Source organism: Peromyscus maniculatus, chromosome 19, assembly GCF_049852395.1.
Source record: "Peromyscus maniculatus bairdii isolate BWxNUB_F1_BW_parent chromosome 19, HU_Pman_BW_mat_3.1, whole genome shotgun sequence".
NCBI lineage: Eukaryota > Metazoa > Chordata > Mammalia > Rodentia > Cricetidae > Peromyscus > Peromyscus maniculatus.
Window position 1 is genome coordinate 60,515,406 of NC_134870.1, and position 22,088 is coordinate 60,537,493.

Consider the following 22,088-nt stretch of genomic DNA (forward strand, 5'->3'; position numbering starts at 1 on the left):
AAGCAAAGCTTATATCTCTGTGCTATGTGCTATCAGACAATGATGAATTGTTGGGGTTGTAGCTCAACATGGTAGGGTCCATGCCTAGATTGTGGAAGGCCTTGGGTTTGACCCCCAAGACCACATAAACTGGATTTGATGGTACACCTCTGTAATGTCTGCACTTGCGAGGAAGAGGTAGGAGGATCAGGACTTCAAGGTCATCCTCAGCTATATCATGAGTTCAAGGCCAGCCTGAACTGTAGGAGACCATAGGAAATGTAAAACCATGACAAATATAATTACAACAAAACAAATAAACAAACAAAAACACCAGAAGATAATGCTGAGGTCCAAATCAGCACAGTATAGTCCTAGTCCCTTTTTTTTTTTTTTTTTTGGTCCCGATGGCAGCTATCACTAAAAATCCCAGCTCATATACATACATATGCATGTAGAAACTATTTTGTTTTCAGTGCTGGAGATGGAATACAAGGCTAAGTACATTCCAGACGAGTGCTCTATCACTGAACTCTGCCCAGTCCTTAAACACAGAAAGGAAAGATGGCTATACACTGCCACTATTAGTTTGGACATTCTAGTCCTTATCAAAAGCATTTAGTTGGCATGCCTACACAAATCTTCACTTCAAAAAACTATTTGAAGAGATCTCCAGAATGCATTTCTTTAATGGCATCATAAAATATATCAGTGTCATCAAAGTTATGGCAAATGGGTTCATCAAAGAGGTACTGAGGCTTGGCATGCTGTTTTAGCCACAAGACTCATTATCTCTGGTGTGATCTCTGAGTAAGGCAGAGCCTGAAGAGTGCAAAGCCGGAGGGAACCCACAGATCCAGCTGCCTCTTCATGCTTTCTCTAGCCAGTGCTCTCTCTCCCTCTGGCCATTGGCGGGGCTCCTGAAACCTACCTGACATCCCTCATACTCTATAGCACCCACTCACATGCCATCTATGTTACAGGTAGCACAAGGCGGTATTGTAATCCCTCCTTTTATTGGAGAAAGTTGGCTTCCAGTCATCTCTTCGGAAGGTGATAGTCTAAGACCCTTCATTCAACTCAGTATTTATCAGCACCAATTATGTTGTGGGCATAGATTTAAGAACTGGATGTACCAGACTGAATAAGATGCATATGATGCCATCCTGCCCTGTTCTCCACCTGAGGTCATAGTCAGAAAAGAAAAGCACAGCTATAAAGCTGGTGTGGGTCAGGAAATACTAGGGCTACACACAACAGAAGCCTGTCCTAAGGATGAGGGTGTGGAGCATCTTAGAGGAATGACCTCCGTGTGATACCTGAACAGTCAATAGGGATTCCCCTAGTCAGAGAGAAAATGTGGTTCTTGGGGAAAAAAGAGGGCAAAAAGTGACCTGACTTTTGAGATCTCACTGGAAGCTGGAATCTGGTCATGCAAGTGAAATGCTTGAGAACTCAATGTCACACCTTGACCTATATCTATTTGGATTATTGGACAGACTACAGATGACCATGAAGTAAATGTTATGGGGATATGTGTATGACGTATGCAAATGTACGTAGGTATATGATACGTTCGTGTGCGTGCATGCGTGTGTGTGTGTGTGTGTGTGTGTGTGTGTGTGTGTGTGTGTGTGTGTTTGTGTGCCCATGCCAGAGTACATGTGTGGAGTTAAGAGGATAATCCATCATCTTGTTTGCTACAGTATCCCTTTGGGGTTGACTGTTGCATAAGCCACACTAACTGGCCTGTGAGTTTCTGGAGGTCCTCCTGTCTCCATCTTCCATCTTGCTATATGAATACTGGAATTACAGAAACACTCTACTTTACCCAGATTTACATGGGTTCCAGAGATTCAAATTTATGCCCTCCTGCTTATATGACAAGTGCTTTATCCACTTTAAATAAAAGAAAAAAACTTTATTAGATGGAGCAAGTCAAGACATAAAGTATTATGTCCTACTATTTTGTTCTATACATACAACATCACGTTGTAATATTTTGGATCTAGATTTATAAATAGCTTAAGCATTTTATTAAAATTCTAGCAACTCCTTGCTACAAAAAGCAAGTGCTGTTAGTTTCACGGGGAACTGCTGAATCTTAGAACAAAAAGGACAAGAAAAGATCTGAATAACCCAGTAGGAAAGACCATGGAAAGGGAAGGACAATTTGTATTTGAAATCAGTCACAGCTTCTCGGTGACCATTATAATGGCCATGCTGCTGGAAACACCCCTGTCAGTACTTCATGCACAGCAAAAGGGATGCATTACAGTCTTCAAAACCTTCATACAACACTGGAATCAAAGAAAAGAAAAAAATCGTGTTAGCAATGACCGCTCAATGTCAAATAGAACTTACTTCGAAACTACCTTCGTACAATTGCCATCTCCACCTGGTCTCACAGCCTCTTTTCGGTCATCCATCCCCTTTAAGGGCAGTGTTAACTGTAGTTTATGCATGAGAGAACACAAAGACAGGATTACAACGGGTTTCCCCCATCAGAAAGCTTTGGATGGCTCGAGAGAGCACTGCAGTTCTCAGAGGTATGCTTGGTACCCTCCCTTGATCATGTTTCTTGGTCCAAGCACTGCTGCCATCAATACTGGACAGACCTTTAACTTGGTATTTACAGGACACTTGGCTCCATCTCTTGCCTCTGTTCACTAGGTGTCAACAGCAACTTCCTTCATCCCCTTCTTACAAAACCCCAAATGTCCTCAGACACGGACAAATGTCCAAGAGGACCATGTTGCATCTTACTTCAGATTTATTACTTGAAGTGGCCCTGTCTGCATAAACATCTGCTCAAAATGTAAATATCTATAGTTGCAATTATGCATACATACTTCCATAGTTTTGTTCTTTGGATAAAAATTCATGTTTTTCACACATTTGCCCTCCTCTCTTAGTAAACGTTAGCTAATTAGAAAGTTAATAGATATACATGAGAAAATAAATCCATAAACATGCCCCTTGGAGACCATGCAGTCAGTACCTTGAGGGGTTTTTCAGTTTTGAAAGCATATTGTCTTTTATATTTTCAGAATAGAAATAACATTGGGCAAACAACATTATTAAGAGCATTGTCTAGCAGGTGTGATGGCCCATATCTCTATTCCCAGTACTTGGGAGGCAGGGGCAGGAGGATTTCTAGGCCAGCCTATCGACCTAGAGAGTTCCAGGACAGCCAAGGCTACATAGTGAGACCGTGTCTCAAACAGACAGGCGAAACAGAGCATCTTTTATGCCATTACTTTGAAATAACTTTAAAGACTGTCTAGCCTTCCAACAGGTAAGTATATCCCACATATAAATATATCAATACTTATTTTTCAATATTTTGTAAATTTCATTATAAATTTGTCTGTTGTACTTTTTCTGCATTGGGGGACAAGTATATGGATGCGTATGTGTTCAGGTGTGTGTGCCCCTTAGTGAGCGGTAGTATGTTCAAGCCAGAGATCAATGTTGGTTGTCTTTCTCAATCTCTCTTAACCATTTCTGTTTGTTTGTTTGTTTGTTTGTTTCAGACAGTCTCACTGAACCCAGAACTCACAGACTCATCAGGGTTACCAGCAAACTTCAGGGATCCTTCTGTATCGCCTCCCAGTGCTGGGACTGCAGGCATGCCCCCCCCCACCCCCACCTGGCTCTTCATGCGGGTCCTTGGAATCTGAATTCAGATCCCCAAGCTCTCAGAGCACATGCTTTACTGTCTGAGGCATCTTTCCCGTGCAGTACCTCTGGTGTAAGCACTACGTTAGTGAGTACTTGTGGATATTCCCTAAATATAAGTCCCCCAAGTTGAGAGCGTGGGAGAAATGAGCTCACTGTCACACTGCCACACTCCAGGCAGAAAAAAAATGAAAGAATCTCTGTCCCTAACCCATGCTGGCTTGAGGCTCCTTGATTTCACCTTTACCGATTTTGAAATTCAAACCTTTTCCATTATGCTATCATTTAATTTGTTGTTTTAGATTGTAAGATATTTAGCTGTTTTGTAACTTACTTGTACACATTTTTTGAAATTAAATAATACTCCTAAAGAATTTAAAATGCTTAATCAAATGCCATGTAATTGTTTTTTCTTCCAGGTTTGTCCTTTCTTTTTTACTGATGGCAATATAGTTTGTTTTTAAACTCAGGGTAATGTCAAAAAGATAAAGTCCAAAAGATAATTGCACTGTGATTTTTATATAGAATCCTGTTGACTCTAAAAATTAGTTGTGGGGCTCTGGCATTGATATGATGCTGAGCTGTCTCATCTATGAGATTAGTTCTTTCCTAATGTCTCTCTGTAGGGTACTTTCACCATGAGAGGCCCACCCACTTTCAAGTCAGTCTTACAGGGTTGGGTTACTATCAAGTAGGATTTATTTTCCATTGTGCTTCCTAAGTGCACATTTTGCCATGTTCTCTCTTGTTTAGTAGATTCTCTGTTTCTAAAATAGCATTGTGGTCCCTGCACACAGTGGGTATTTGAAAGTCATGGAGGTTGTTTCTAATGTGTCTATGTTTTAAGATTTTTATTTTAGGAGCAGTTAATCTGTGGGTAGTGTGTGTGTGTGTGTGTGTGTGTGTGTGTGTGTGTGTGTGTGTGTGTGTGTGTTTGGGGACTGAGCCTGAGACTTTGTTCATACTAGGTAAATGGTTTACCACTGAGCTACACCACCATGAGAATAATATTTTCAGAACTCAGCCTAAATCCATATTCTTCATTTCCTTTTCCTTCATTTTGCAGTGATACTTATACGTTGTAATACATAGTACACTGATAAAAGCATATTTAAAGGTAGAGCCTACTGATACATTAAATTATGTTCTACAAGCAATTTAATAAAATAAATACTAAAATTAAAATTAGAAAATGGAAATGAAGACATATTACTAGTTTATAATGTAAAATTTAAATGTATTTATTTAAACACTGATGAAAAAAACCAAAATAACTATTTATAAAATGGTATGGATTTTAAATTGTGTGAAATTCAGGTGTCAGAATAACTGTGTCTACTATATTGAGGGGATGGTTGATAGGCAAAAACCAAAATTTAAGAGCTCCATTTTAGGAAGTTTCATTTTCTTATAGTTCTGCCTTGTAGAGAGTTTTTGGTGCACAGACCTGACATTTTTTATAATTAGCACAGCGGATACTTTATGTAAAAGACTGTGACTGAAGGGATTTGAGGAACTTGAAAGCAGTTTAGCCAGGCTAAGCGTTCCTTTTGCAGTCTTTACACTCATAAATTGCCTGGCATCTGAATCCTTTTCCTCTTCATATGGAGAGCAAAGATACAGCAGCTTCAGGTCACCACCATGGTACAGTTTTATGGTATTTATTGCCTCTCCAAGAAGGTGCTTTTAATCACCAACAACCTATGTAACCTTGAGTAAATCACTTGCTCTCTCTGGACTTGTTTCTTCATTCACTACAGAAAGTTAGAATCAATGATTGCACAATAACACTCCTCTTACCTCCAAAATTCTAAAATTGTCTTGTTCAAATACCTACTAAGTGCTAGCCCTGTAACTTGTACTTTGCACCTTCACAACAGATGGATTCATATATATCAAATGGGATGCTTGAAATATGAAATGAGGGATTAAGAATCTTAACTCAGAGCTTTCATTTCCAGCTGAGTACTATAGATGAGACCAGGCCATCCCTAAAACCACCAAAGGGACAATCATTCGAGAGACTGGAGGATGAGCAGTGCAGGACTATGGTCCTTGGCAGCTAGATAATTCACAAGAGGGGCTCCGTAATCCTCTCTGCTGGGGGAGAGCTTTTCATCTATTCATAGATCTAAGGATCTAGTGGGCAACATAACATTTTAAAAATGTGATCAACTCAACATGAAGAATCAACAGAGAAACACAACTTAAAAGAGGGATTAAGACAGTCAACAAGATGACCAACTTAAATCCAAGTGGATTTCCCTTTACAGATTTTGTTCATGCCTAATTGCTCAGGATAGAAGTGTTAGTACTCGGCACAGGTGGTGAAAAGTGGGGACAGTTAGTCCTGGTCTTGTTCCCAGACTTTAAGGAAAAGCTTTCAGACTTTCCCATTGGCCATTCCATTGACCGTGAGTTTCTCATGCACAGCCTTTGAAGTGTGGAGAAAGCTGCTTTCTAGGTCTAGCTATTTCAGTTCACAGACAGCAGGATTATCTTAGATGCCTTCAATTATAGGAAAGTGTATATTGTTGCCATCAATGACCCCTGCATTGACCTCAACTCCGTAATTTGCATGTTCTGGAATGACTCTACCCATGGCAAGTTCAACAGCATGGTCAAGGATGAGAATGGGAAACTTGTCATCAACTGGAAGGCCATCACCATCTGCCAGGATCAATATCGTGCCAACATCAAATGGGATGATGCTGGTGCCAGGTATGTAGTGGAGTGTACTGGTATCTTCACCACCATGGAGAAGACAGGGACCCAATTCAAGGTTTGAGCCCAAAGGGTCATCATCTCTGTCCCTTCTGCTTATGGCCCCATGTTTGTGATGGGTGTGAACCACAAGAAGTATGAAAGCTCACACAAGATTGTCAGCAATGCTTCCTGTACCACCAACTGCTTAACTCTCACCCCACCCCCTGCCAAGGTCATCCATGACAACTTTGGCATGGAAAGACTCATGACCAGTCTATGCTATCACTGCCACGCAGTGGATGGACCCTCTGGGAAGCTGTGATGTGATGGCCATGGGGCTGCCCAGAACATCATCCCTGCATCTGCTGGTGCTGGCAAGGCTGTGGTGAGCAAGGTCATCCCAGGGCTGAATGGGAAGCTCACAGGCATGGCCTTCCATGTTCCTACCCTCAGTGTGTCTTTCATGGATCTGACATGCCACCTGGAGAAATCTGCCAAGTACAATGACATCAAGAAGATGGTGAGGCGGGAATCAGAAGGCCCACTAAAGGACATCCTGGGCTACACTGAGGACCAGTTGTCTCCTGCAACTTTCATAGTGACGGCCACTCATCCACATTTGATGCTGGGGCTGGCATTGCTCTAGGTGACAACTTTGTAAGCCTCATTTCCTGGTATGACAATGACTAGAGTTATAGCAACAGAGTGGAGGACCTCATGGCCTACATAGCCTTCAAGGAGTAAGAAGCCCTGGACCATCAAGACCCTACTCCATCAAGAACATGAAAAGAAGAGAGAGGCCCTTGGCTGCTGAGTCCGTCTCTGAGCTCGGTCCCCCACATAGAGCATCTCCCCTAATAGTTTCTATCTCAGATTCCCCGAAGAAGGGAAGGAGCACAGGGAGCCCTACTCTCTTGAATACCATCAATAAAGTTCACTGTACAAAAATATATAAAATAAAGAAAAAAAGTCTATACTATTGTTCATGTGGATTTTAAAAGGACCTTGAACAGATTAAAAATAATTTTGAAAATAAAGGCCCAGATTACAGCACACAGACTTCCCCAATCATGAATTCATGAAGCTTTTGTAAACAGAACAGTGTAACACCAGCACAAAGTGGGACACAGAGACCACTGGAATGGTACAGGAAACTCAAACACACCACCACATGTAGGGTCAACTGAATTTCACAGAAGATTCAAAGCAATTAAACACAGAAAGGCTATCCTCTTCAATAGGTGATGCTGGGGGGCTGTGTAACTGCATGCAGTTAAATGAACTTATGTTATATAAATTTTTAACTTAAAATGGAACAAGACCAAAATTTAACCATAAAATTAAGTCAAATTTATTGGCACAATCCATCATATGTTCTTAATGCTCTTTTAATGTGTATAAGTCTGGAGCAATATCCTTTCATTTAATATAATCATAATGTATGTTCTGTTTCTGATTTGTTAAGTCTATTAATCTTCTAACGGTTTGTACATCTGTTTTCTGTTTTATTGATTTTGTTATTATCTTCATGATTTATTTTCTTGCACCTCTCTCTCAGAAGAACTGGATAATTTTTTTTCTTCTTCTTCTTCTTTTTTTTTTTTTTTTTAGATACGACTTATCCCAAACCAAGTCCAGAGGAAATAAAATATTGGCATATCTATCTAATAACTAGATTGGTGTCAAAAGTCATCGAGTGAAAAACATCCCATGTCTAATTTACTTCCCAGGTCAGCTCATCATATTCAAGGAAGGAGTCACACCACCTTCACATATCATGTAACAAAGTAAAGGAACTTGATCGCACCCTGCCCACTGTGTAGATCCTAGGAGCTGAGGAAAGCCATATGTCACCAAAGCACACACATGAGCAGGTCTTTCAGCCAGTGCCACTCACTTGCAAAGCTAGCAGAGAAAACTCCCCAGAGTTCTAACAAATGGGGTGCAACAACCAAAAAGGTGCCGCTGCATGACAAGATCGGTCTTATCCCAGGAAGGCACCAGAGGTTTAGCATTTCAAATTCATTCACTGGAAACCACTTTTTTTTTAAAAGAATAAAGGAAAAAATACCTACATATAATTGTCCCAATATTTTCAGGAAAAGTACTTGAAAAAAAATTCAACATTTTTTCATAAGAACTCACAAAACAAAAAATAAAAGCAAATCTCCTCCACAGAAAAAGGTGTGTCTACAAAACAAATTGATCCCTAGAACTTCAGCTAACATAATGCTTATTGACAAGAAACTGCACTTTTTCTTATCGTGAAAAGTTGTATAAATTTTCACTGCTATCGTGCATTGCATTGGTATCACAGGAAGTGCACTAGGTCAAGAGAAATAAAACCATACAGGCAGGTAGCAAAGAAAATTTTTACTCACCAATGAGATGAGGACTGTACAGAAATTCTAAGGAATCTTAAAAAACAACAAAATAAAGAAGACAGACCCTACAAAAGTTAGTAAAGAAATTTAGCAGTGTGATTGCTATAGTGAATTTTAATAAAAAAATTATTTAAATAATAGCAAATATAAAAAACACAGAGCTGGAGTGGGAGTTCAGTGTAGAAAGTTCTACTAATGCAAGCATAATAACTGAGTGTGGATTCCTAGCACCCTACAAAAAAATGGTAACCTCAGCACTGGGGGACAGAAACAGGGGATCCCATGAGCTTGCTGGCCAGGCAGTTGAGGCTGACAGTCAGCTCCAGGTTCAAAGAAAGACCCTGTTCAAAAGTAGAAGGTGGAACTCACTAGAAGATACCTGGTGTTTACCTTTGGCCCCCACGTGTTCACTTAGACACACATGTATACAACACACTCACACACGATACTTAGAAATAAGGTTTTGTTTTGTTTTGAAGACACAAAGACTTGTCCACTGAAGAATGCAACGTGCTGATGAGCTAATGGAAAGAGCTCTTGCTAACTGGACAGAAAGGCCTCTTCTAGGATCTGAAGACCCAGGATTGAGATCAGTTCTTTCCCTACTGATCAGCATGGTGGACATGACCTGGTGTAAGTACCGTGCAAGGACTGATGGTGCCATGGGAGCCACAAAGTAAGTGCAATCTCACCCAGTCTCAGCAGTGTTGACTCAGAAAGGGCCCAGCTGGCAGTCAAACTCATTCAGAAATACAGACATCAAGCAGTGTGTGTACGCACAGCCATTGAGGAAACAGAAGAACAAGCAAGCGACGCTTCAGCATATATACATCTACATGAAAAATTCAGTTCCTCCTTTATTGTATACAAAAGTAGAGATAAGTCACAGACCTAAAAACAAAATATAAGAAGAAGATTCCAGGGGGAAAAAAATCATAGGGATAGTTTATGGTTTGGAATCTAGTGAATTTTTTATATTAAACACAAAAATAAATATAAAGGAAAAAAATGCAAAAGTTAGACATTGTTACCAATATTTAAAATCTTGCTCATCAAATGATAACAAAACAACAAGCAAGCTAAAAATGGGAAGAAAATATTTGGAAAATATGTATCTGATTAAGGTTTGGTGTCTGGTAATAATTCAATAACAAAAAGATAATCAAATTGGTAAAAATGGAAAAGCACAAGAAGAGAACTAAACATGAGTCAGCGAAGAGATCAAGGAAAACCACAGCAAAACGGGGTCCGCCGCACGCCCACTAAGTGGTTAAAAATGGAGACCGACAACACCAAATGTTGGCAAGGATGTAACACAACCTCAAATTCCTCCCGGGGTTGGTGGGAGTGCAGAATGTGAAAACTGCTGTGGGAAATGGCCTGGCTGTTTCTCACACAACCAAACATAGACCTGTCCCTGGAATTCCTCTCTGAGTTATTTGCTTAAAAGATATGAACGCATATCACACACACACACACACACACACACACACACACACACACACACACACTACTCATACAACAATGTTTCTAGTTTTACTCATGGGACAAAAGTTTGCAAACAACACATCTGCTAATCATAGGAGATATATTCAGAAGCAAAATGTGATCAGCAGTTTTTAAGGTTGGAAAGATGGTTCCAACATTGTGGATGGAACTCAAAACATCACGCAGCCTGAAAGAAACTTACTATATGTAAAGAATACACACTGCACAGTTATGCTTGCACACTGTTCTAAACAGGTTAAAATAATGCAATTTTTTTTTAAAGGACAGCAGTTTCAGAGGGGTAGGAGTGAGAGCAATGGAAATTGACTTTGAAGGCATGTAAGAGAACACAGGTATAAGGTTTTTGTCAAAATACATCACGGGCCCAGTAGGATGGTTCAGTGAGAAAAGGCACCTGAAGACACAAACCTGAGCACCCCAGTGTGATCCAAGGGACCCGCATGAAGCTGGAAAGAGAGAGAGAAGAACATGAAGTTGTCCTCTGGCCTCCACACATGCACTGTGGCACACAGAGCTACATCACACACACACACACACACACACACATACACACACACACACACACCACATGCACAAATACCACACTGCTGTGGGATGTTCTGTATGTTAAATGTGTTGCTCTGATTGGTTAATAAATAAAACACTGATTGGCCAGTATCCAGGCAGGCAGTATAGGCGGGATAAGGAGAGGGGAGAATTCTGGGAAGTGGAAGGTTGAGTCATAGAGACACTGCCAGCCGCCACCATGACAAGCAATATGTAAAAGATACTGGTAAGCCACAAGCCATGTGATAACTTATAGATTAATAGAAATTGGTTAATTTAAGATATAAGAACTAGATAACAAGAAGCCTGCTGCAGCCATACAGTTTATAAGCAATACAAGTCTCTGTGTGTTTATTAGGTTGGGTCTGAGCAGCTGTGGGACTGGCCGGTAAGAGAGATTTGTCCTGACCATGGGCCAGGCAGAAAAACTCTAGCTACACCACACATAACCCCCCCCCACACACACACACATCACACACACACAAATACCACATATCACACACCACACTCACACTCACACACACACACACACACATCACACATACCACACATACATACACAAATACATTTCTTAAAGGCAGTAAATAGTAAGATTTAAAATTTATACTACTCACCAAAAGTAATTTGTATCCTGAAAGGAATAAAAATGACTAATGATAGAAATAAAAGGATTAAGTAAAGGGAGAAATAAACTTTACCAAAAAAAGTTCATGGATTAAAAGACAATATTGCTGAGAAGTCACATCTTTGCATATTAACTGGTAGTCAGTAAATTCCATTCAAAATCCCAGGGTGAGTCTTTGTTTTAGTTAGTGAGGTGGTTTTTATAACAAATGTAAATACATTAATATATAACATAATTTTTCATCACCATTTACTGAAAAGAATGTCCTTTGCCTACTGAACTATGTCGATTCCTTCATCAAAACCCAGTCTTACCTATATGTGGGAAATGATATCTGGCATCTCAGTTCTGTTCCATTGACCAACTGGTCTACCCTTAGAGTGACACCATTCTTCCTTGACAGAAGTGTTTATAATAAACTCTAAAGTCATGCAGTAAAATTCTTTAAACCTTGCTTTTTCTTTTTAAAAATTATGTTATCCATTAATGTATTTACATCTGTGGCCTTCAAATTCAAAAAAGAAAAAACTTTAATGAAGACCAGAATGGAAAAAAAAAATGAACAGCCAATTTAAAAGACAAAAAGAACCCACCACCATTGACCTCTGAGGAGATATTGAAATGAGAGGGCTTATCACACTCACTGGACTAGCTGCTGTTAGAAAGAATGACCCAGAAGCTGGGCTTGTAACTCAGTGGTAGAGCACCTGACTAGCATGCTGATGGCAATAAAAATGGCAGGACCACTGTGGCAAATAGTACACAGCTTTCTACAGCATTAGACCCAGCGGCAGGACATGGTTTAGTGCCCTAGAACCTCCATTTGCTTTGGGTTAGGCACATACTCCTTTTCATAATAGTGAACTTGATAGCCTAGTTCTGCTGTGGATATTGCTCTATATAAATAAAACACTGATGGCCAGTGACCAGGCAGGAAGTAGGTTGCCAGGCAGGAAGTAGGTGGGACAAGGAGAGAGGAGAATTCTGGGAAGCAGAAGGCTGAGGAAGGAGACACTGCCAGCCACCGCCAGGACAAGCAGCATGTGAACACTCTGGTAAGCCACCAGCCATGTGGCACGGTATAGATTTATAAAAATGGGTTAATTTAAGATAAAAGAACAGTTAGCAAGAAGCCTGTCACGGCCATACAGTTTATAAGTGATATAAGCGTCTGAGTGATTATTTTATAAGTGGATTGTGGGACTGTGGGGCTTGGGGAACCTGGAGAGAAGCCCTCCAGCAACATAGTTCCTTTGCTTGCACATACTGTGTGCATTTATTCTTCTTCAGACAATGAACCTAGCTCTCTGAAACCTCCATCCCCACCTGCATCAAGCGACACACATTCTCATCCTTAAACAACAGTATGTAGTTTCCCCATCCCTGGTAAGAGTCAAATTTAGGCAGTTTCTATTCATGTGTATTTCCAGCACACCCAGGCCTGAAGAACAGAAAGGCTGACCCAGCCTGAACTGTTTAGGGTGCATCTGTGGTGAGGTAAAACTGTGTAATATTTTAGAGAGAATCCCCTGTACACAGTCTTATGCCCATGAATAGTTGGGTGTGCATATGATTGAAATCAAATGTATTATGGGAAAGGACATGCATAGTAGAGAAATGATTATATAACGTAATCAATTGAAACAAGGACCACCCAAACTATACCCCTTAGTAACCAGACCCCTCTTCCCTTGACTCCACAAAAAGAGACCTCAGGCTATAGCCTAGGCCCATGATTATGCATACTCATCTGGGCAGCAGTCAGTCTTTACAGTGTAGTGCTCTTAAATATGTATCATTGCTTTGCTCCAAATACAATTATCTTGCTTCTTTTGCAAATCTGTATACGCCTTATTTCAAATCTTTTGATACAAAGCCAGAACCTGGAAACATGCAGCCCAGACCACAATTACTGATAAAACCCAAGAAAAAAGCATTCTCAAAAAATTTATTTGTGAATGTATACCAATTTAGTCTATAATAGTCAAATACTAGATAAAGCCTATGTATCCTTTATTAAGTGAGTGGCTACGTGAACAGGGGTTGATTCAGACAGTAGAATATTAGTCCTAAATTTAAAGTGGCAAACTGATAATACACTCACATTAGATTCTTTTCTGTGGCAAGAGAGAGTACTCTGACAAACGCCACATAAAGGAGAGAGATTTCATTGCGGCTCACAGATACAGATTCAGTCCATTGTTGTATGGAATCAAGGCAGCATTCGCCTGAAGCAGCCCATCACATCCTATCCACAATCAGGAAGTAGAAAGGGATGAATGCAGGTGGCTGCTCAGGTCTCCTTCTCCACTTACACAGTCCAGGATCCAGCCAGCGAGTGGTGTCACTCACACGGAGGGATGTCTTCCCGACCCAACAAATTCAAGTTGACAACATCAGTGACCTGGGATAACATGAAAGACTCTGTCACATTGTGCTGAGAAAAATGAGCCAGACATAAAAAGTAGTACCTGTTTAGTGATAATGAATTTATTCAACCAGCCTAACCAGCCTACAGTGGTAGATTATATTTGCTGCTTGATATCAGACTGCTTAGAGGGGACAGAGAGAGAAGAAACCGACCCCAAAAGAATCAAAATGAATTTTCTGCAGTAAGCTATTAGGTTAATCGTTACATGAATACATACATTTGTTAAAACTTATCGAACTGTATACTTATAATGTATGTCTTACCACATATATAATACCTCAAAGTCTATTAAAACAAATATGAGAAATTTAAAATAAACCTTTGCAGTAATTAAGCCCAAGTTTTCCTGGTAATACTTAAGGATATTTTCATGGTTTGTTTTGAATCCACTCTTCTAAATGCGTGTTTGGCTTTTGCTATGCAAAGCTTAGAGATTTATTAACGCTAAAGCGACATCATAACCTCTTCCGCACGTTAAAAGTGTCAATCAAATTTTATTACGTGAATGAAGTACTTTACTTTAAACCTGTCAAGATAATTGCTGAGATTAAGTTAAATGGAAAGAAAAACAAAGGAGGAAATGTAGGACAGGAAGTTATTTTTAAATTTAAGGACCAGTTCTATCAAGAACAGTAACTGAGTGGGGTGCTGTGAAGTCTTGGCTTTCCTGTAAGATCTTTACATCTTGGGGAGCGTTGGGTAGGGCCTGACTCTCGTGTGCAGCCAGGGAGCCAAAGGTAACAGTTGTGCATCGGCTGCAAGGAGTAAGAAACCTGCTGTAATGGTCACCACAAAGCTATTTATTACGTCCCAGCACTAGACGTCTTCACAGGCTCCTGGGGGCATCTTTCCATTTGGTTCTTATCCCTTCCACGATCCATAGTGGTTGACTATGGAGCTACAACTGCATGCCGGCCTTTCCTGACTCCTTCAAAACACCGAGGAGACTTCTCCACACATCCCCACCCCACCTTCACCGCACCCCCCCCCCCCCCCGCGCGCGCGCGCTGCCCCATTTCCCAGGCAAAATTGTATTGTATGTCCACACTTATGTAACTCATGACCAAGAAAAAGGAGGCCCACAGCTGGACCGGCACCAGCTCTGTGCACAGGTGGCCAAGGGAGGAGAGAACAGAGAACTCATTAAAAATAAATAAATAGATTAGAAGTCAAAAACAAAAATATTAAGGAAAGGAAAACCTAATTGATCTTTGAAGTATTGTTATGTGGAATTGAGTGGGACTTTTGAGGCCTTTCTTCCAGAAAACAAGGACTTGGTTGTCAGGCCTATATTAGGCCTAAACCTTGGTGCCATGTAGTTGTACTTAAATCATTTCAATGGAAAATGTCTTAGTGATTGGAACTTCTAGTGCAGTTTGGAGTTCTTCCATTTGAAAAATGTGATATTTGCATGGGATTTTTTGAATCTTGTTTTCTAGTCCCTCCCCATCACTACCCTCATAGTCTGAAGGTAGATTTTTCTCTTGATAAAGGAACAATAAAAGTGAACATCTTGTTTGTAAATAGGTATCTAGTAACTAGTGGTAAACTTGAAATGGTAGAATTCTTTAAAGCCTAATTCTAGGTAGCCTTAAGAAAATGTATCTTAATTATTTTTGAACCTGTATTCACCTTGTTTTTTTCAAATATCTTAAGTTATATTTTCTTTTTCAGAGCTGCTTCTTATTTGGGGCTACTTTTTTTTTTTAATTGAGGCGTAATTCATAAAAGGGTATATTGTTTTGATGAGACTTTTTACAACTGTGGCTGGATGTCTTTCTTTAGTATTCCAAGAAGGGCCATTTTACTTTTTTAGAGTTACTTTTTAAAGTCATGAGGTCAACAACTTGGACTACTATGCATGTAAGTGCTAATGCAAATTAAAACCCAAGTTGACCTCCAGCAGCAGTTCATTCTATGTTGACAGCAAGAGAACACTTTGCCTGTTAGGATACTGTTACTCGTGGACTGAAATGCTGAAGAAACCCCTCCCCCTATTTTGTTTTTTGCAAAAATCAAGGTATATTCTTGGGTTTCCTGGTTGACCTCAACAGATAAACTGAGCTGATAGTTTTAGTTCAGAAATGATCTGAATGTAGATTTACAGTCTACGTGTACAGCTGGCTAAGTGAGATCGCTTTCACAGTTCTGCATGTATCCCATCGGCTCCCCATTAGTCACTGAACTCTTAAAACTGGTATTGTAACATTATCACAATGTTTTGCGCCAATTTTATAAACTTTACAGTGCAATATGTGTTCCTTTTCTGAGGCAAACCAAAGGTATATTTCTCAAGGTTCTGCTGCTAACAGCAGCGTTGATGGAGGATTTTTTATACATTTGTAATAGATAGAAATAAACCAGAAAGAAAGAAGAAAAAAAAAGTGGTGGAGGAAAAGGTGAACACTGCAAGAATACTCAAAAGGGCTGAGAGTTGCAAACGCCAAGAATGGCTTTGCATAGTAAATGGAATAGAACAGCTCTGAACTATAGCTTACTTTTCCTGGTTTGGTCTGACAGAATGATTGAATGCTTTTGTACAAAAATCAGAGCCTTAAAAACAAGGATTTGGTGAGATTGTAAAATGGTGTGCCACTTTGGCAAAACAGTTTGGTGGTTGGTCAAAATGCAAAACATTGTTACTCTGTTACTCAACAATTCTACCCTTAGGAATATATCCTCAAACTACTGAAAATGGGCACCTATGAAACATGTACATGAAAGTTTATAGCAGTATGTTGCTAATAGTAAAGAAGTTAAAACAACTCAAATAGCTATCAAATACTGGAGAGAAATAAAATGTGGCTTATTCATACAATAGAATATTACTAAGACATAAAAATGAATGAGAAACTGACAGATTAAATGACTTTGGTGAACCTTCATAATTTCATTTGTGGATCTTTCCATTTCTAATATATAAATACATTTGGGGTTATAAATTATAAATGTACTGCCTCCTGTCAACATTGTATACTTCTATTTGATGATTTCTGTGTCAAACATTATATGGAAATGTTTCCAAGTATTTTCTGTATTAACTGTGAATGAATAGAACAAAATAAATTGCCTGTGATGGAAAATAAATAAATAAATAAATAAATAATAAATAAATAAATAAATAAATAAATAAATAAATAAATAAATAAATAAATAAAATGGCTTAATGGGATCCCTCTGCAAAAAAGAGAGACACGGCGGGAAGAGGGCTCAGTCAAGAGTTAAGAGTGAGTGCAACACTGACGGAAAGAAATTAATTTGATTCCTTAAGCTATATTAATTTTTCATTTGGCTTTCACATGAATAGCTCACTCTGGGGACTTTTTTCAATCAGTAAAGGAGAATCAAATTGAACGGCATCAGCAGCCAACATCAGTCTCCCACATCGTTTGCCCCTTTTTAAGGAGCTCAAGAACATTTGCTGACTTTTGGGCAAGTGCGGAGGAAATTAAAGCCATTCTCGGTCCTTCTGTGCTCTTTTCTGCTCTCCACATCACTAACCCGTATTTATTTCTTGGTTCACGGACGGCAGTGGCTGCAGAGTAAGTACTGAGCAGTGAGCGGCTTCCCAGCTGCCAAATTCGGCGATGATTTCGCTCTCAGTCAAACCTATTACATGACCCTCCAGGGCTGGCAAATGGCCACGGGCTTTTCCATCAGTGTTAATCGAAATCATGTGTAGGATTGGTGACTGTAAAATGTATGCATCTCACAAACCTCACACTGAACTTTGTAGTGTTCTGCATTCATGATACATGTCCTGTCTGTGTAGTAGCATGGTGATGCTAACCTTCAGCTCGTTAGCTTTATATGAAACAATATCCCTTCTCCCCAGGGTGGTTCCCCCTTCTACAAGCACACCGATACACAGATCAAATGAAAACATATGTGGAGAACTCCCTCACTCAAATGAGGCTGCATCGCAGGGCCTTAGTGAGTTTTCGGATCTAACTGTGGCTTGAACAAACATGTGAGCCTGTTCTCTTTTATCTCATCCTTCCTTCTTGAGAGAAACAAAGTTGATCTTTTCCTATACCGTCAACATTTTGACCTACAAATTGGTCACCCAATCTCAGGATGACTCTTAGCTTCCTGAAGTTTAATGACCCCAGCTTACCAAAGGGTGTCTATTACGGTGATATGAGCAGCAAGTGCTGCTGTGGGATGGTCTGTATGGCAAATGTGTTGCTGTGATTGGTCAATAAGTAAAACACTGATTGGCCAGTGGCTAGGCAGGAAGTATAGGCGGGACTAACAGAGAGGAGAAAAGAAAGAACAGGAAGGCAGAAGGAGTCACTGCCAGCCGCAGCCAGGACAAGGATCATGTGAAGACACCGGTAAGCCACGAGCCACGTGGCAAGGTATAGATTTATGGAAATGGATTAATTTAAGCTATAAGAACAGTTAGCAAGAAGCCTGCCACGGCCATACAGTTTGTAAGCAATATAAGTCTCTGTGTTTCCTTGGTTGGGTCTGAGCGGCTGTGGGACTGGCAGGTGACAAAGATTTTTTCTTGACTCTGGGCAAGGCAGGAAAACTCTAGCTACAAAGTGCCCTTTAAGCATTGAGCCATCTCTGCAGCCCTGAGATTTTCCTTTTTTACTCACAGTTTTGTGCATGCTAGGCAAACATTGTACCATGAATCTCCAGCCTCAGCTCAAGAAGAGACTCTTGAGAAGGGGGTTGGGGACCTCGTTTCTCCTAACTGGGCCACTAACATTATTCTTGGATCCTCTTTGCTGGTATCCAGTTGCTGCAGTTGGCACCCTGTGTCACCAGCTCTGGTCTGGATTGATTCCCTGTGGTGGCAGACCACTGGAAGACCCGATCACTGCTCTGACCACCCTTGTCATCTTGTCATCCGCACTCTGGGAATCCTCGCTCCTGTGATGGATTACATTTCCCCTGCCTTCTGGAGTTTGCTGGCATTCTGATCCCTATGAGCACAGGGCACACCTGTGTTCAGACACAACTTTTAAGGAAATGAATGAGGAGAAACTGTTGATTCTGACCTCAAGGAAGCCATCTCTTTTTCTTTGGTGTATGGTGATGATTAATATCTACTGTTTTGTACAGTATCATTCCCTGCAGTGACCATACTCCTCAGACACCAACCTTCAGTATAGGCTGTTGTACAGACAATAACTATGTGTCCTTTGTGGGGAATAATTAAAGGCCAAGGCAGTAAAAGTCACTTTGGCTTCCATGGCTTCCCTGGAACCAGCATGATTGGTGTGACGGGCAGCCATTCATCAGACAGTTCCGGGACATACACACCAAGAGTACAGGAGGCAGAGATTCAAAGCAGGCTGAAAATAGGTAGTATTAACAGGCAGCAGTAGCTGAGTGCTGACGCCTTCAATTCACTTGGGATGAGAGGTGAGAAGATGTCTGTTAACAGCAAGAGAAAGAGAGCCTCGTGATCCTGGAGCTTCTTCTTAAGGTGAAGGTAGAGAGAAGGTCCAAGTAGTCTCTTATCAAGACATTCTATCAGTTGGAAAGCTCTGTGCCCTGGATCGTGTCCATTCGCTTACTGGACTACAGTTTGTGCAGGAATAGTCATTCATTCTTCCAAGACTCTGACAAAATTTGGGAGGATGTTGGTGATGGATAACATATGGGTGGGGGGGTACCTTCAATGTGTATTTCCAATGTGTGTAACCTTTTGCAGCTATCTCATGCATATGTCATTGTACTGGTCTATAATATAAAACACATATAAGCAATGATTCCAAGAGGGGAAGACACATCTAAACAAACATCCCAATATGGTATCCTAGAGACACCAGTAGATCACACTCAGCACAAGTCTTGAAGTACTCACAGCTGGGTGATGCCCCCAAATTAACAGTGAAGATATTGGTTCTTAGAGTTAAACAAATTCAGACCAGAGTTCCATATTTCCCCTCATGTTGTCTCTGGCAATCTGCACCTCCAGTTCTCAGACTCTACAGGAATAGTAATGCCATTCAAAAAATCCGGGAAATAATTTGTATGGTATTATGCTTATGAATCATTAAACATTGTGCCTATTTCTTGCACCTACCACATAACAAGGACTCAATAAACACCAAGCATCAGTACCAGTCACCCGAATCCTCCTGGGGTGAAAGGAATCCAGGTCAGCTACTCCCTGTAACAATAAGCCCACAGAGTATGTTTCTTGCAAAGAACGAGTTAATGCAAAGACTCATTGATAGATAATAAAGAAAAACTCACAGGAAGAGACAAAAGTGATGGCCTCGGGGATGGTAAGTAGTTACTTACTGTATTTATTATCCAGAGAGGAGTACAGATTATATATTTCATGAGCCAGATGGGAATAGTTATTTAATCTACAGTAACGACTACTCTAAATGGCTCTATTGAATATCTACTTGAAAGTGTTCTTCAGAAGAGTTGCAGGCTATGAGGGAATAAAGCGAAAAACAAATGTAATGGTTGAAGGATATTTTTGCGAAAGCTTAATTAAACTTGAGATTTTGTACCATTCTGCATGTAATCTTCAAAAGACTTTCTTTTTCCTTAAAAAGAGAGAGAGAGACCAGAAAGGGTGCGATGAGATTAGCCTTAGAGCTGTGTAGATGTTGAAGAGCCCTTGAGGAAAAAAAAAAGTTAAAAAAAAAAGACAAATCTCAATTTTAAGCAAAGAATTGAAATTACGTTCTAGCATCTCACACTCCAGCACATTGGTACCTACTTGAAATGAACAACTGCTAAAGGAAACAGCTGGTGGGAAGCTGTTACTGCAAAGCCAAGTGCAATATGCATGCTGTGATTAGTTTGCAATCATTACTCCGTCCAGTGTTGCAGGAAACCCTTGATTTGATCACACCGAAGGCATTCCTACCAGTGATCAGAATTCAAGACACTTCTCATCCCAAGTCTGCACAGAACTCTCACCTTTACTATGACTGATGATATCATTTTTAGTCTGGTTGGAGTAACAAACATGCCATAGAGAGGTGTTTAAAGTAACCCCAGAATAAGGGCTGGACAGAGCTGAGGTGTTGCTAGGTGTGAGCTGTTCAAGAGAATTGTAACACAAGCCACAAAGACACCTGAAGAAGGTCAGATTTACTAGTAGCCACATTTGGAAGGGAGGGAGGGAGGGAGGGAGGGAGGGAGGGAGGGAGGGAGGGAGGGAGGGAGGGAGGGAGGAAGGCTTTTCTCCATGAAATGTGAGTGTGGAAAAGTCTATATAATGGAGGCAGCTATCCTAGAACTCACAGTGATCCACTAGCCTCTGCCTCCTGAGTGCTGGAATTAAGGGTGTGGTATGCCACCATTTCCAGCAAGATATCTTATTTTTTAACAAAGACAGTATATTCACTGAGCACTAACCAAATTTTGGTAAGGAAAAAAATCATGAAGATTCATATCTCATGTCTTACTTGGCTTGTGGAAATCAATGGGCAGACTGCCATGTCTCAGAATTTCCAGTTCCTTGTCAACCATGGAGTTATTCTTTGCTATTTATTCTAAAATTTCTACTATGATATTTGCTGTTTAGGACATATAATAATGATCAGCATGTCAAAACAAGATTCTTAAGCTTCATTGTTAAAGATATACAAAGGAAAAATAGGCTATACTGAATGTAAAAATTAAAGAGTTGCAGAATAGTGCATTTGTAGATTTTTAAACTAGGTTTTAGCCACAGAATTTAATAGTTAGAAAACATAAATGAAGCAACATAACATAAAACTGAAGCAAAATATTCAGTAATAATTTTGGCAGTCTTCACCTCCTCAGTAAATATACAGTGTATTTCCTTGTGACATTTTCACACTTGTACATGAGTGTCTTATAGTTTGATGAACATATTGGTTGCAGAAAGGAAGAAAGAAGCTGGTAAAAAGTGCATGTTATTAGATATGAAAGGATAGAGGGCGTTAAATGGGAATATTAGTTTCTATATCATATATTCCTATAATGCTTGAAGTTTATAACCAGCGTAGATTATCCTAACAAATGAACGTTAGAGATAAATGGCAGAAGGGGGCAGATAAATTGATAGGTAAGAAGGTAAGTAGGTAGGTAGGTGGATGGATGGAAGGAGGAATGGATGGGTAGGTGGATGATAGATAGATAGATAGATAGATAGATAGATAGATAGATAGATAGATAGATAGATAGACAGACAGAGAGACAGACAGATAGAATTTTCAATGCTCCTGTTACCTAGGAGCCTTCCTCTGTAGGTTTTCCTTGGTCTCTCAGAAGA

The 22,088-nt window shown here is 40.1% G+C and overlaps 1 pseudogene; it reads left to right on the top strand.

Moving 5' to 3' along the window:
* Positions 1-656: 656 nt before the first annotated feature.
* LOC102903749 (glyceraldehyde-3-phosphate dehydrogenase pseudogene) lies at positions 657-7,628 on the top strand (annotated as a pseudogene).
* The last annotated feature ends 14,460 nt before the right edge of the window (positions 7,629-22,088 follow it).